This window comes from Dermacentor variabilis, unplaced genomic scaffold (genome assembly GCF_050947875.1).
Source record: "Dermacentor variabilis isolate Ectoservices unplaced genomic scaffold, ASM5094787v1 scaffold_12, whole genome shotgun sequence".
NCBI lineage: Eukaryota > Metazoa > Arthropoda > Arachnida > Ixodida > Ixodidae > Dermacentor > Dermacentor variabilis.
In genome coordinates, this window is record NW_027460280.1 from 61803287 (window position 1) to 61819246 (window position 15960).

A 15960-nucleotide genomic window follows, 5' to 3' on the forward strand; every position below is an offset into this window, starting at 1 on the left:
TGCGTGTTCCACTGCCCCCCTCCTCCGTGGCGGCGACCGCGCGAGAGCGCGCGGTGTTTGTTCTCTGGTTGACGAAGCGCCGGCTCAGTATCAGCGGATCACGGCGCGCGCTTCCCAAACCGAAACGCAGAGCCACCTTCAGTTGACTTGCTAGCAGCATCAGCGACGTCAGTCAGTCACTGCCATCTCTTCGCCGCGCAACGTTCCTATGCGCCTACGCGCTGCATCCCGCGATATCCCGATAAGCGAGGCAGTTGCGCCAAGCTACGCTCTGTTTGCGGCGGCTGGTGCGAAGTGTTCCACTCGAGACGGATTGTCCCGGGCTCACAAAACAGCTCAGCCGAAACAGCTGAAGAGCTGCGCTCAAATTGCGCATTAGGAAGTAACGTAATCGTCGGCAATTTTTTTATTGAAATGATTAATAAGAGAGTCTGGCGCCTTTATGGAGGCACAGGCTACTCCTTGTTACATAGGAAAGGAAATAAATATGCACAAAAAGAGAGAATAATGTCACAAAATATGGCACTCAATAGAACGCCAAGGCCCGTATTCACAAAAACGTTCTTACGCTAAAAGCGTTCGTGCCAGCCAATAGTGATGTGGGACATATTATTAGCGATGGCGATCAGCCAATGATAAACAGCACTTACGAACGAAAAGCTTTGTGAATTCGGCCCCAGAGGTATGAAAACAATACAGCCCAGCAGTACATGAATCACGAAGTTTTGTGCATTGGTTCGCTACACATAAGCATATATGAAGTCAAATATATTGAGTGGCCAAAACATAGAGCAAAAGTCGTTGCGCTGCGAACCATAGAACACAAGTAATCCGCCTCTTTCCTTTTCCTGTGCTGCCCTCTGCCGCACGCCGCTGAAAACGTTTTGGAAGGCTCCTGGGGCTTTCGCCGGTTGATTTGTGTACCTGCGCCCACGTTGAGTGCGCGTCGGTCGTGCGTTTCGTGGATCGCGAATCATCATTAATGGCTTCATGGGGACAGCATGTCGTTCCTGAAGCCATGTAGCACTCAATGACTACTGGGTGAGCAGGCCTCAGCGCGCTGTTCTGCAAACAGTGCGGCCGATAAAGGCACGCTGAGTTCCGTTTGGCGACACGGCTGCCTTGGGATTTGTCACTTGGACATCACCTTTTGTATTCTTTTTACGCACTATTTAAATGTTTCGCATATTCAAAAAATCTTCTAGCGCAGCCTTCTGCGTTGGATTTATTAAAGCGGTGCACTTGTTTACATCGACATCTACAGCCGCAGGTCTTTGCCATCGTCAAATATTGTGTAACAGGTCCATTGCTGATATGAAATAGTGTCAAAATGTAGCAAAACATGCATATCTGCGCATATTTGCTATGTTGTTACACCCTGAGACGAGTCAATATGAGCGGCCGAACTACTTAAACAACGGCAACTGTGATCCAGATACATATATTACGGGCTGTTCATTAACTAATTCTCGCTTTTCTTTAACTCCATCATACTTACAGTTTTAGCGTGCCATAGAGTATTATTAGAGAAAACTGTGCTCGCATAATGGCTCATTTGTGGGCCATGTTGTTCTCTCACGAAAATGCGCGGATGCCATCGCTCACACGGCGTTGGTTTAAATGAGCGAGGCGGTTGTTTATGCTGCTGTATACCGAATACACCGTCTCTTGCTTGCCACTTGACGCAGAGGCAAAGAGTGCATCTCTGAAATTGAGAAATGTGTCGGCAAAGCAACACGTACAGGCCCACCCATATACGTAGTGAATGCGGTCGACAGCCTACAGGTACGGTGACGTACAGATGTTGGTACAGCGCTGTGTCGCCGCTTACCGCTTATTGTGTAAGCGCCGTGCGAAGTGAAGTGTAGCTGATTTCAAATCGCTAAGGCCAGAACTGAACTATAAAAGCAGTTTCGCCCGACCTAACTGCTTACATTTCAGTTCAGGTCCGCCGGTAGCGACTGCACGAACTCGATGGCGCCAGGTTAACCTTCGCTGAACAGGATCGACATTGTCTCAACCTTCGTGGACACGGCTTGAGAGGGTTAAAGCTTGTGCATTTCAACTTAGTAGGCGTGCTTGACTAATTTTGATTAATTATATATACAAATGGAAGACGCTGCCGCTATTGTGTTGTCGGTTCGATGGCCGATCGCGCGGGATTCGGTCGAACGATGGTGGGCACGCTGATTTTGTCGGCATGCCTTCGACAAGAAAGCCTGTCGCAGTACAACTCGCGCTCGTCGGTTGCGTCGTTGTCGACCTGGTATGTTAAAAGGTTTCAGTGACGCACAGTAGCCGGTCAATCATTGGAGTGAGCGTCTTGTCGGTCTCGTATCGACCCAGTGTTGCCGGGCCTTACGAGTACGTGCAGTATGGAACGCGCTTCCACCACCAGCAGGTGAGGACCGATGCTACAAAAAGACTTCGTCAGCAATGTGATCTACTTATGTGTCGCCCAAGTGTAACGCACGGCTTTTTCGCTAAATTAGCGAGCCATTCAAGAAAGGCGGCTCACGGTGGCTCACGGTGCAGTCCGGACAACTCAAACGATGCCCTGGCCAGTTTCTCTTTTAAAGTGGAGTTGCGGTCTTACGCTACGCACGTTTTCGGCACCGCTATACGACGTCGAGATACCAGTAGAGTTTTTCAACGCGGTACACGGCACGAGTGTTTGCAGCAGCGCGCGTCCGAGCGCTCTTTCTTTCTTCTTTTTTTTTTTTTTTCGGGGGACTTCCCGGCGTGCGACCCTTCCAAAACGTTTCGCGACTATTCCGCTAGGGCAGGGCGCATGCGCCGTCGCGCCATGAAAGAGGCGGATTACACATGGCATAAAAAACACGATCACTACATAAATAAATTTTGAATATAGAACAACATTTATATCACTTATTATGATAAACTGGAATAATATATTTCCCCAAAATGTTTGTCTTCGAAAAACTTTTTCAAAGCAAGAAATGCTCTTTTCGGAAGGCCCGCTGTTGGTCTTTGTGTATTTTTTTATAGTATCGTTTTTGCATTTAACCTTTGGCGTATCCTTTGACAGCGTAACGATAGTGGAGAAAAGGAACACTACAGAAATTCTACGCTCTTACGTGTCTACGGCTATACGACAGTCGAACAGCGTCAGAGATGCCTAACGCGCTACTTAGTGAAAATAGAAGAAAAAATAAATAGAGATAGGATAACGGATAGACGCAGGATTCTTTGACAAAATTCGCCGAATAGAAGCTATCTTTCCTACAGAATTTTTATGATACAGACCTGCGCCAAACGACTTTAGCTTAATTGGTGTTCACTGTCCTGCTCGTGATACTCTGCTGGGACAGAGCGTGTTGATCGTGACCAGCGGTAATCGCGCGTCTGTGCTGCATCCCTCTCTCGCTCTCTATTTTCCCATTTCCTAGTTGTAAGATGGCAAGCCAGCTTTTCCGTTCTGGTTAAGCTCGCCGCATTTCTCCTTTCTTTTTTTTTCTCTCTCTCTCTCTCGTTCTTTCCTGATGCTGCTCCGAAACTATGGACCACTGATGTTTCCTTGGACATTTCCTTATGCCCGGTAATTCGTCTAGTTTATTTTTTTTTTTAGTTTTACTTTTTATGCGAAAGCATCAAATGGTACGTTGGGCGAAAAGGCCGGCGTCTGTCGCAGCGAAACGGCGCCTAAATTCCCGCTGGCAGCGACGTCACGTCACGTGCGCGCCTAGACGGAGCAGAGCGAGCGGAAAGGAACAGCTGCTGCCGCGCTGGCGCGCCAGGTGTTGCGTGAAGGGAGAGGGCATCGCCGAGACGCCAAGTCGCCCTCGCTCTCGGAGGCCTGTGTTATCCGCGCATTCCTTGTCCGCGTAAGCTCTCGAGTGCGTTCTAACTTCGCCTCGGTAATCGCTATACAGAAATTAATGTATAAAAAACATAATAAATTCGAAAGGGAAAATGTTGGCGATAGTGGGTTCCGAACCTGCGACCCCACGCTCAGAACGAGTGCCTCCTAGATGGGAGGGAGGGCGGTGTACTATGTTATATGACATCATGCTACTTGGACCGAAACTTTCATTGCCAAGCCCGGCGTGGAGAAAGCGATGACGTCAAATTACCGCGGCTTACTAGGGATCGTCCTCATTAGTTTCCATGACATTCGGGCAAGGTAGCTTGACGTCACGAATCGAAGTGCACCTGCCTTGTGCTATCTAGGTGGCGTTGGCCAAGCGTCTCGACGCGCTCTCTTTCCCGCGAGGCGTTCATTACTCGAAGGACCGCTTAGCGGCGTTCGATGGGACACTAATGCTGTCGCATTCACAACTCTTAAGTGCTTAGGTGCCCTAAATTTTATGTATTTCCATTTTCTTGTTTTTTTTTCTTCTCACTTTTCCATCGTCATTTCTGATGATTGCTGTTTCAGCCGGCGTTATTTGTTCCGCAGACAGTTTCGACATATTGCGGAAATTTGCTCCTGGAGCGTTCGTGCTCAGTTTCTTTTTTCTGTTATTGTACCGGCACAGGAGATCGTGTTGTTAACTGTGGTTCCTCCTTCAACACCTTTTCCGTGTAACGCTAACATTGATATAAAGCGCGACTCGGTACTGGCCCGCAAGTGACAGAGGAGCGCGCGAGAGACAAAAGCGCAGCCGTGCGGGTCGGCGCGACGCGACAAGAGCGCCCGCTCCGGAGTCCCGCGTAACGTTACGCCGCCGGTGGAGGCAAAAACGAGCCGCGGATGTTGATCGAATGCGTGAGGCGTAGGCGAAAAATGAAATAAAATAAATTTGGCTAGGTGCTCCCCCTTCATCCAGGTTGCATCCTGTGCCGGCGCCGGCCGCGATGCAGGTTTCTCCGGCGTGCCGTTGCCTAGGCGACGGAGCCGCCGCCCGGTCGCCGTGGCAACCGCCTCGGCCGCCTGACACTAGGGGCGACAGTGGCAGGAGAGAGAGAAGGCGACGCCGGCGCTCGGAGCGATCGGGAGAAGAGTCGGCCGGTGTATTGAGCAGCCAGAGTGGCCGCTGCCTCTGGGAGTGGCTGCCGCTGCGCGCATGCGAGGGACCGGGACGACCCTGCCTCCAGTGTTCCACACTACGTGCGCGCCGGCAACCGCGGACCTCCACTGGTCCAGGCTGACCTATTCCGCTGCACGCGGCGCACGCCGGCACCCATCGATCTCCGCCACCCCAAGGTGTGGCATGCCGGTGAGTCGCCCACGCCGCGCGCGCGCTTCCAGCCGCAGACGCGCGTCCCCAACCCGGGCTTTCCTCGCCGGGTTCGCTGCCCTGTGTGCGCGACCCCGCTCGGCAATGGATCCGTTCGGCGACTCATCGTGTCCGCAGATCGGAGATGCGGCGTCGGTGTTGTCACGGCGGCTGCCCGCTAACTCCGTTGGAAGCTTCATTTGGCGCCCGATCGCAAAGCCCCTAACGGCACAGCCGCTGCGACACCACCACGAGCGCTCGTTGAGGACATCGTGCATGTGCGTTGACACCCATGTGTGCTGTGCTTCGTGTCGCTTTGTTTTCGGGACCGTTCTGGTAAATCACGTTGGCGCGCAATATCTGCGTCGTCCTGGGAGTGGGCCTTGCGGGAAAAACCATATCCCGTACTTGTTTCCCTGCAACCGGTCGTTGCCCCCGCTTCCCTTGTCTGTGTGGCTCCACCCACGTCCCCAACGTCGCGCCAGCTTACCTCCCCTTTTCTGCGTACAGCGTGGTTGTAGGGTGAGAGCGTTCGCTTGTGTCTGTTCAACCCCGCACTCCTTCCTACCTGTCCGTCTCCTCGGAAGGCATCTATTGTAGGCATGCCAAAGTGATTGGCAGAACGGTTTTGAAACCTTTATTTTGAATTTGTTCAACCAACACCTGCATGGTATCCGACCCTCTCAAGATGAAATACTTCTCTCTGACAGCCAAGTACTTCATCTCGAGAAATACATTTCGGTTCCTTATGTAAAGAGCACGTTTGGGGCTGAAAATACGCGACCGATGGGCGCATTTATTTCCAGCAATTACGGCTAAGTGGCGCTTGCTTCGAGCACTAGGCGTTGTAGTGTGCTGGATCGGTACGCTTGGTCATTTGAAAGCAGTTTAGATTGGAAGACGTAACCTGTATTTTTGCTGTACTTGGTGTGTCGCATAGCGGCACGTTCAATGTCCGTAGTTCTCCCGTAAACTACGACTGATCTTTGCGCACTACTCAGTTTCGCGCTCGTCCCTGTTAGGCTGGTATGGTGGCTGCCGAAGCTAGCGTAATCGGTTCTTGAAAGACGGGTTGTAATGCGATTAACAAAACGGAAAACATCTTTACGTGAAGTACGTGGTAATATTGGTGCAAGTTCGTTGGTTCGCGTCGTTCGATAAAGGACTCCGCAATACGTTTCGGTCCATTATTTCTGTCTCCAGCTAGCTTTTATATTTCCGACTGTCAGTGCTCGAAAGTATTCTGTAATACAGCAAACTATATATTTGGCGTTTAACGAGCGAGTTGCGCTCACGTACTACATACAGCTTGTGTTTCACATAAATCCGACTTCTCTTTTTGTCTGTTATGGTAGCTCTGACAAAAAACAACAATAGAAAACTTATATCCTTACGCTCTGACCCTGATCGCTGCAAAACGGACATGTTGTATGGTTGCTAAATGTTGAAGCAAATTAAAATAGTGGCACATAATAAGCTTATGGTTATTACCGCACTCATTCTTCAGTTCTAAAACGAAGAAAAAACATGTTCTTTAACTGTAAACGACGAAGCACTTTTTGATGTAAGAGCTCTAGAGGCACGTTAAATCATCATTTTTCGGCTTGGGCATACGGGAACACTATTATCAAAGCAAGCGGTGTTGGTGATATAGAAAACGATCTCGATGCCTTCATCGGTAAAACCTTGGGTAGATTAATTTTCAGATCGCTTCTTCACGTGCGTCCCCATGAACCGTCTCCATGCAGCGTTGTTTCACAGGGTATTCGGCTATGGTCGACCGAGAACATTCACGGAGCTTCTTTCAGCGTTCTCCGATATAAAACGCAATTTATTACTCTGGCTTTGGCGATGACGGTAGCGTAGCTTGTATTCATCCTGACGCCATAAAATATTATTTTTCGCACATACGTCCGCGTCGGCGTGCGATACTGTGCGAAACAGCCCAATTGATTGTCCTTTCAGACGGTAGTTCTGTACTGCTAGCTTTTGTGTTGTCTGTGGCTTTTAAGCTGTCGTTCAGCTCACATCTTGTTGCGACAACGCCACTTATTAATGTCGCGAGCGCAGAATACCTGTCATACGCTGAAGAACCGGCAACGGCGTATTGAAATGAACACAAGGAAACCCCTCATTAACGCCATTCTTATAGGCAATATTTCACATTTATTTACAATACGAGCACCTTTAGTGCGAGACGACGACGGAAATGTCTTTGCAGATATTAAACCTGACAGTTCGGTAAGAGCTTCTTGAGGCCTGCTCAGTCGTTTCATTGTAGCTGAAGCTAACCGCGAGGCTGGCTAGTGTTAACACAAAGTAGAATTTCCGAATTTTTGAACCTACAAACCAGTGCGCGAGCCACTGAGTGAACCCGTGAGCGAATATCGCATGTAGTGCAGAGAAAGGCATTAAGAAACGTGGAAACACCATCCACAGCAGCCAGGACCGCGCGAACCGTGGGCACTCTGTAAACGCGGTTTTTGCCCCCAAATGAGTTGGGCGGAAGTGAGCAAGGTGGTGGAAGGTTTATGAAATGGAAAGAAAGAGCAAGTGAGGGGCCTCCATCTGATACCAGCACGAAGCAACTTTGTGGCGGACGCGAAGCGTCATTTCTGAGAAACGAACTGCTCTCGCGCCGCAGATACGAGAGCTACAATAAACTGGCTTCTCCGCACAGCTTCGCTGCCCTACTCTCTAAGCAACGCGCAACTTCCCACCGCCCCAACTTTACAAAACGGCTTTGCAGATAATATCATTCACATTTAACCACGTACCAACGTTTAGCTGTTCCAAGAGTGTCTGGAAGCTGGTTTAATGGTATTTTCTGTCGCAGTGAGGATTGTTAGCGCCAGACACGAGCGAAGCAGTAGCGAGCGCCTCTCTTCACTTACGCGTATTGTTCCATGGCCGGCACTCTGCAAGCCCGTTCTTCTGTATTTTTCCGCGCGCCGCATACATTTTCAAAGGAAGTAAAAAAAAAAGAAGCAAAATATCGGCTGTATCGCGCAGCCGCCGAACTTATCTGATGCTCTCACGACATGTCAAACAACATTTACACGCCCGTCTGTTGTCGCCACAGGCGTGGACAGCTTGTTCTCTCTCCTGACTAAGTGCCTTCTTAGTCGACGCGCTGTTGAATGGGTGCCGGATGTATATACGTTCGCGTGCTCGTCCACACTCTAGATCCGCCCAGTGTACTCTCGACACGCGAGAGGGCCATAGAAAAAAGAAATGGGTTTCATTACTTCTAGCCTTGGCTGCGGCATTGCCGTAGAAACAAAAGAATGCATCAGGACTTAGAAAGTAAGCGAGAGTCTTTTGTTTCCTTTCATCCCACCAAAGGCCATCACCGTGGTGGCGCTTTTAGAAGCAACTGGGCGACTATTGAGCGGGCCGTATAGACAGGCGACTCACATTACGAGCTGGCTTCGAAACGGGAGTGGTCCAGCTGGGGTGGAGAAGCGCCGGAGTCAGATCGAAAGCAAAACAACTTGCGCTCCCCGGAAAAGATGAATCAACCCGGACGGAGACAGGAGCGCGAGCAATTGCGTTTCTTTTTCTTTCGTCGTCCTTTCTTTTTTCTCTCTCAGCTTGCACGTAATACTCGCCGCTGAATGGGGGAAGCCGCCGTGGAGAAAATGTGTTGGCTCGGGACGGCTCTCACCGATGTGCGGAATCATCTGTGATCGTTACTGCTGTGGCTGTTTGGCAACTCGCTACATTGTGCCTTTGCGGGGCGTGACGGAGCATCGCCAGAGTGGAGCACGCATTCGGGAGCCATCTAATTGTCCCATAAACGAAAGCACTGACTGCGCATTTGTGACAGTTGCCTAAACAATCTGAGATCGTGTTCACGAAAGCTATTATGTGGAATTGTTCGTAACAATAAGTTCGAGTCAAACCTGGTATTGGACGCATCATATTAGCTAAAGTGGCCAGCCAGTGGCAAGGAACGCATATGAACGAAAAAAATTGTGAATACGGCCTCTGGGACTGCATTCACAGAAAAGTTTTTACGCTAGAGCTTTTAGCAAGTTCCAGCCAATCGCAGTGCTGGATATACTGTTAGCGAGTGCTCCCAACCAATGACAAACAGTACTCACGAACGAAAATATTTGTTAATTCGGACCCTGGGAGTTTCCATTTTACAAGTCACATGCTGTATAGGCTGTCAAATATGAACGCTACAAATGTGTTGCTTCTGTGAAGGAAATAGTGACAGGACGGCGAGAGCGGCTATAAGCTTCGGTGCTTGCCGTTGCTTCTGTCCTCGAACGGTTTACGGTGCCGTGGGGAGAGCGTCGCGTCGGTTCTAACACATTTCCATCTACATTAATGTGTCAAGCCTGCGGTTAAACTAAGCGCTCCACCTTCCATTGTAACAGCCATCTAGCTGTCTCTCTCAACATGCTATAATCACTTACACGTCAGTGATGATTAGGACACGGCGCGTACCAGGAGCTTTGCTGTTTCAAGATATTCACGTTTTGAGGCGCGGATGGGGAACACTTAACTGCAGACTTGGTATACGAGCGTTCATGGGAGGGCTGGGAGGTGCAGGTGAGGAATCTTGGAACTTGTCCGTATTTTACACTACCCGCTTTTATTATGTACCTATAACACTATAGACAGTTTTCTCAACCTTAAAGCCCTCTGGTGAACAGATTTAACAGCCCTACACAAGACGCATAAGGGGCAACAATGACAGCGTGCGCTCTGTACCTGAGCTCCCTTGTTTGTCCTGTGCCGCTGTGTTCAAATCTATGCCGGTGTAATGTAATGCGTTCATTTCGTTCCATTCTATTCACTTCTTATCGAACACCGTTCATAGGTTGCCGATACCGTTGATAACATGGGCGGGGCGCCGCTCGGACCACTGAAGAAGCGCGGGAAGGAATAGCGTCGGAATCTAATCTTTAGATTATCCCGCCCCTTGCTCGTTGTCAAGATGTATAACCAAATGTTCTAACTTCGCGCCATGCTCAACAGTTTGCCCACCCTTCGCTGCTTCAGCTGGCGCGAGATTCCCATAGCCATAGAATTCTATGCAGCTTTAACGCAAATCAGTGCGTCAGGTTTTGTCAACTGCAGCGCTGCTTACGACTGGGAAGCAATGGCATCCAGCAACATATGCCATTTCGCGCCAACTTTGCCGGCTTCAAATTTACTAGTATTCGTTAACACTATGGGACATAATGCCTTAAAGTTACGCTATTTTAACTGCTACTGTTTTGTTTATCAAAGAATTTAGCACGTTTGAACGTCGCACTCGTTATGACGTTCGCATTTTCAACGCAAAGTCGCGTGTTTACTATAGGCCTGAGAAAGCCTTTAATATTTTGCCCGTATAAGAACACACGTCTTATTCCTCAAACCGTTATCGCGTGTACGAAGGTGGGAGAAAGCGGGAGAATACTTCGCCATTAATTTTCACTTGTCCATAACGGAGGACGCGCTAACTGTACAGCGAATTGGAGGAGTATGCGGAGGCGGTTCCGCCATCTCTTCCCTGACGCCATCGGCTTTTGCGCTGGCACGAGATTTAACGACCTTTGCGTTTGGGACAGACGCAAGCGCGAAACGTAAATTACAGTCGACGTTCTGCACATGAGGCATTGGTCATCCACTGTTCCTTCGTCTATACCCAAAAATTAAAACCATTGTTCTAAATATTCCCCCTACCTTCTCTCTCTCTCTCTCTCTCTCTCTCTCTCTCTCTCTCTCAATCTCTAGAGAGAGAGAGAGAGAGAGACTCTTTGTTAAGCCCTTTTCAACACTACTAAATAAAACGGCGATCTCCATACATCTTCTGTAATGTTTTGGTGCACTAGGTGCGTGTAATAAAACCATAGAATTAGTTTTTTGGGTATATACGGTATACAGGGTGTCCCAGCTAACGTTGGCCAAGCCCTTAAAAATAAACATATAGAGTATACTAGGACGCAACCAATGGCATTTTGTCAACAGTGACGTACCGCACCGGAAGCATTTTTTTTGTTCATAATTCAACCCTCCATAATTAGATGAGATGAATTAACAGACTTTTTAATTGCTGAATTGATGCCGCAACTTTTCATATATAAGTAATTAGTCCGTTTCAAAAAGCCTATTTGGTTGTTTTCAGTGTCCTATGTCTCGCGTAGTAATTGTTTCTCGCGTTACAAAGAAAACGCGCGAAATATGGAAGTAGCCGCATGATTACGCGTTCGCGCGCCGAGACACCGGCGACCCCAGGCGTTACTGGGAAGATTGAACTCTGCTCAATGCTTCTTGGCTCGGGCGTCGGTAACGAGGCGTCGGTATTGACGATGGTCACCGCGAACTACGAGCGGCATTTTGTGCGAAGCCAATGCAGTGCGCAGCGGCATTGGGGACAAACGCGTTGAGCAGAGTTAATTCCCCCTAGTAACGCCTCGGACCGCTGGTGTCGCGGCGCGCGTACGCGTAACGATGCGGCTATGTTCATATTTCGCGCGTTTTTCTTTATAACCCGGAGGAAAATTACCACGTGAGACACAGCGCACTCAAAACAACCTAATCAGGCGTTTAAAAACACGCTCGTTAGTTTTCTATCAGAATTAGCGCCCTCAATTCAGCAACTAAAATGTCCGTTAACTATTGTAGTCTCAGTATCGATAGATCGATTATGAAAGGACTCTTCTTGATGCGGTACGTCATTGCTGACAGAACACCGTTGGTTGCATCCTCGTATATTCTATATTTTATTTTCAAGGGCTTGGCAAACGTTAGCTGTGTCACCACGTATATTTGTAGTGTATTCTACCTCCTTAGAATATGGGCTTTACAACTTCTACTCCAGGTCTCTCTTTCTGTTACGACATACAGTGACTCACGTCTTTTGTTATTGCGTTTCCATTCGACTTGTTTCCAATTCCACCTCCACCCACCAACCCCCTTATCTTCCCCTCTTCTCGTGTGCGTTCTTCTGCTCGCGCAATAAGGACTTAGTTGTGAGTCGGGCGTCCGCCTTAGTCGCGTCTTTGAGCTGCTTTCTTCTCCAGAGCACCAACCACCAGCCCCGAACTACACCGCCCCGCATATACTCTGCGGATGGAGAGAAATCGCTGCCGCGTTTTACAAGCGGCCGCTATCGCATTTTGGCTCTTGCATGTCGCGCGCGCACGGAAGACGGTGAGTCGTATGCGCTTCGGCGTGATACGATCTTGTTTTCTTCCGTCGGACCCACTCGTCTCCGGGTTTCCGTAAGCGCCAAGACGTGGCTCGCGTGGCGTCTCGTATGATGAGCCGCTGGGGGGTGGTTGGCCCGGGGGTGGTGTGCAAACAGGCTCGCTGCCGAGAGACGAGGGCCCCAGCCGGGCCGCGGCTGGCTGTCCGCTAACGACCATCGATCGCCTCCGAGGCGCGCAACCCGTCCGGGCTAAGACGGCCATCCATATCTCGGACGACAGCGGGGGCCAATTTCCATCTCGCGTTTTCCCTGCTCCGTCGGGAGAGCGCTTCCGCTCGCCGGGATCGGTTGCACCTTTTCCACGAAGGGATCCAAGCTTTATATTCTTCTTTGTTTCTTCTTTTCATTGGTGAGCTACCGACATAGTCCATAAACCACGCGAACACTACGAGAATATCAGTATTATAGAAGAGAAAATTTAGACAAAGAACAAGAATAATAAATGCAGACAGAATAAAGAGACGAGGGGGGGAACAAAGGAGGGAAAGGGGACAAAATTGAGGTAGGTAGAAGAGAAATGCGTTAGCAGAGAGTTAAAGGTCAGAAGTGGCTCACGGGTGAGCAGGACCGAGGGCTGTCAGTAGGTATATAGTCGTCGAATGATAGGTTGTCACATTATTATTATTATTATTATTATTATTATTATTATTATTATTCTTGAAATATGCAAAACACAAAGGTAACAGGGAAAGAGCAAGCTGACAACTGCCACCGAGAGGGGCACAACGCCTGCCTACGCCTGCAGGAGGAGGGAATAAAAAAGGATAAGAGGAGAAGAAGATAGGAAACAACGAAATAGGAACGAAAACACGAAATAAACAAATAACAGAGACACGGACAAAAGAAAGTAGAAACATGGAAGAAATGTCTATAAACGGAAAGCCAAATCAGTTTTCTGCATTAAACTTAGCAAGGCTCTACGGGCCTGGTCGCGTTGAGCAACACTCCCTCTCGTAAACCGGCAACCATCAAGGGTCGTACAATTGAGTCCAACCAGTCCATATTCCTTAACTAGCAGTGCGCGTTGTGTGACGAATGCGGGGCACTCCAATAGAAGGTGTTCAAGCGTCTCACACGAGCAACAGGAGGACGTACACGACGGACTGTCCACACATCTTTGACGATACAAACGTTCGCGCACCAACACAGAGCCAACTCTTAATTTCACTAACAGTGCTCTGGCACTAATGCTATCGCATTGTTACAGTCACTCGGGCGCGGCACAGGGACGTATGACACTTATTTCTTTATCTCTCTCTCTCTCTCCTTTCCGCAGTGTTGTGGCATGCAGTGCTTGTCCTCAGATGAGCCGTTGGACTCGCGCGATGGGCCACCCCGGACGCTGCGGTCGGCTGTATACTATAAAGCAAGCCTTGCAGAGAGAACGTTGCGCGCAGGCTGCCGCGGAAAGTTTAAGACTCGCCGGTATGCTTGCCCGCTTCGCTTGCGAACGCCTTCGAAGTGCTATACAACGGTGATACGCTAGCTAGTTCGGACTTTGCCAAGTCCGACTTGAAACACGGGAAGCGCGCAATCACTGTGAGGCCGGTCTGAAAAGGATCGTCAATAAAGCGCAATGCCTCCTAGAAATGGTTTCTATAAAAGGAATTGGAAAGCGCCGCTCGAAATTACGGCCGCTCCGCGCCTGGCACTGTGCGCTTCATTTTTTAAAAAGCGAAGCTTTCTTTTCCTTTTCCTTCGACTTTCCCACTGCTGCTGCTGGCTGCTGTGGCTGCTGCTGTGGTTGCTGTGGCGGCTGTGGCTGCTGCTGTGGCTGCTGCTGCTGTCCGGCACACCGCGTCGGGGGGTGGTTCAAAGGAGCGTGGCAGAGAAGAAAAGAGATGCGAGGAACTCGTTTGGACCGCACCGCGTCCAATGTGCACAATGCCCTGTGGAGCTCTCGAGTCGTCGCCACATAAGAGAGGAGGGGAGAGAGGAGGCAGATAATGGATAGAACGTAGAACCGACGCAGTCGCGAAACGAGTCGCGAAACAGCCTTGCTCGCAGTTCCCATACAAATACAAGGGGGGGGGGGATAGGCAAGGAAACGCTGGACAAACTTAAGTTCAAGGTACGGTACGGTGCGTTTCTGCTATTTCTGAAAAATAAAACCATGCAAATATGTCTAGCGGGCAATTTACGTAGGGAGTACAGAAGCAGAGCCGCATTAATTAAAGCGCACCGCAGGGTCTAGGTGACACAACGGAAGCGGTCGCACGTCAAATCAACACTTCTGTGCCTGCCGCGATAGCTTTGCGGCTATGGCATTGCTCGAGGTCGCGGATCTGACCGCAGCAGCCGCATTTCGATGGGGGCGAAATAAAAAACGCTCGCGCACTTTGATTTAGGGACACGTTAAAGAACACCACGGTGCCAAAATTAATCCGCAGTGTGCCACTACGGCCTGCCTCATAATCCGATTGTGGTTTTGGCACATACAGCCCCATAATCCAATTCAAGTTCTATGCCTCTGCCACGATGCGATGTGCCATGTGAAGCAATGACAATGTTCAAGCCTATCAGAGGTTATCAAATATGGCGCACAACAACCTCAAGCAAACATCTCTCCCTTTGTGTTTTGTGTAGCACGCAGACAAACAGCAGTGGTGCACGCAAGGTAACGTTTAACATCAACGCGCCACTCTTGTGTTGGACAAAATGTTGAAGAAATTACACATATGCCGTGAACATCACCGCTAATTATCGCCAATCAAAGCAAACAGCGCAGAAAGCTCCGCTTACATCGATTGCCACAGTGCGTGAGATCTGCATAATTTTTTTTCTTTTCTTTTTCGTCAGCAGTGTTCACGAAGGTGGACGAACATGGTGCTACTGCGCACGCTTGGCAACGTGCGCAGACACCGACCTCCCGACTCGCTCACTTTCAAACTATACTCACAAAAATAAAATGCACCCTATTTTCTCCTAAACATTGCGAAACGTATGCATCATGTTTCAAGCCCATGTGTGCTCCATGTCTTACGGCTGAATATGTGGGGTCACCTTCAGAGGCTGCGTTTCGCATGACGAGTTACCAGTTCAGCGGCTCGGCACTCCACTGTATCAGTTACAAATGTTCTTCGGTGTATCGACAGCAGCGACAATCGGCGATATGTTTGATGCGGCCCAGAAGTTAACCAATAATGCATTTGCTCGATAAGAAACACGCCTTAAATAAGTATTGACTGATCGACTTGAATGCCCTAAAGCAGAACGTAGGCGGTAATAGACGCCGTCCTGGAGAGCTCCAGACTACGTTTGACTATTCTGGCTGTGCCGCTTGCGCTTGGGCGTCGCGTTCACCAATGCATATACGTTTTTGATTGGAATGATTGATAGCGCCGACTGCAATGCCTGCGGTGCCGAGGAAACTATAGAACATCTACTGTGCTACTGCCAATCTTTTCAAAACGAAAGACATGACCTCTGCACAGCTCTCAATCAGCTAGATAGCACACCGTTCACCTTGAAGAAGATCTTGGGACCATGGCCTCGCATATCGCAGCTACAAAAGGCCACAAAAGCTCTGCTGCGATATTTGAAGGCTACTGGATTGAGTCAGCGACT

At 49.4% G+C, this 15960-nt stretch overlaps 1 protein-coding gene across 1 annotated transcript in view; it reads left to right on the plus strand.

Annotated features, from left to right (window-relative positions):
* The first annotated feature begins 4931 nt into the window (after positions 1-4931).
* The window catches only part of fz2 (frizzled 2), a 69748-nt gene continuing 58719 nt past the window's right edge, over positions 4932-15960 (plus strand). The window contains exon 1 of the mRNA XM_075676875.1: positions 4932-5180. The gene's annotated coding sequence lies outside the window, so the exon portion shown is untranslated. The remainder of the gene's footprint in view (positions 5181-15960) is intronic.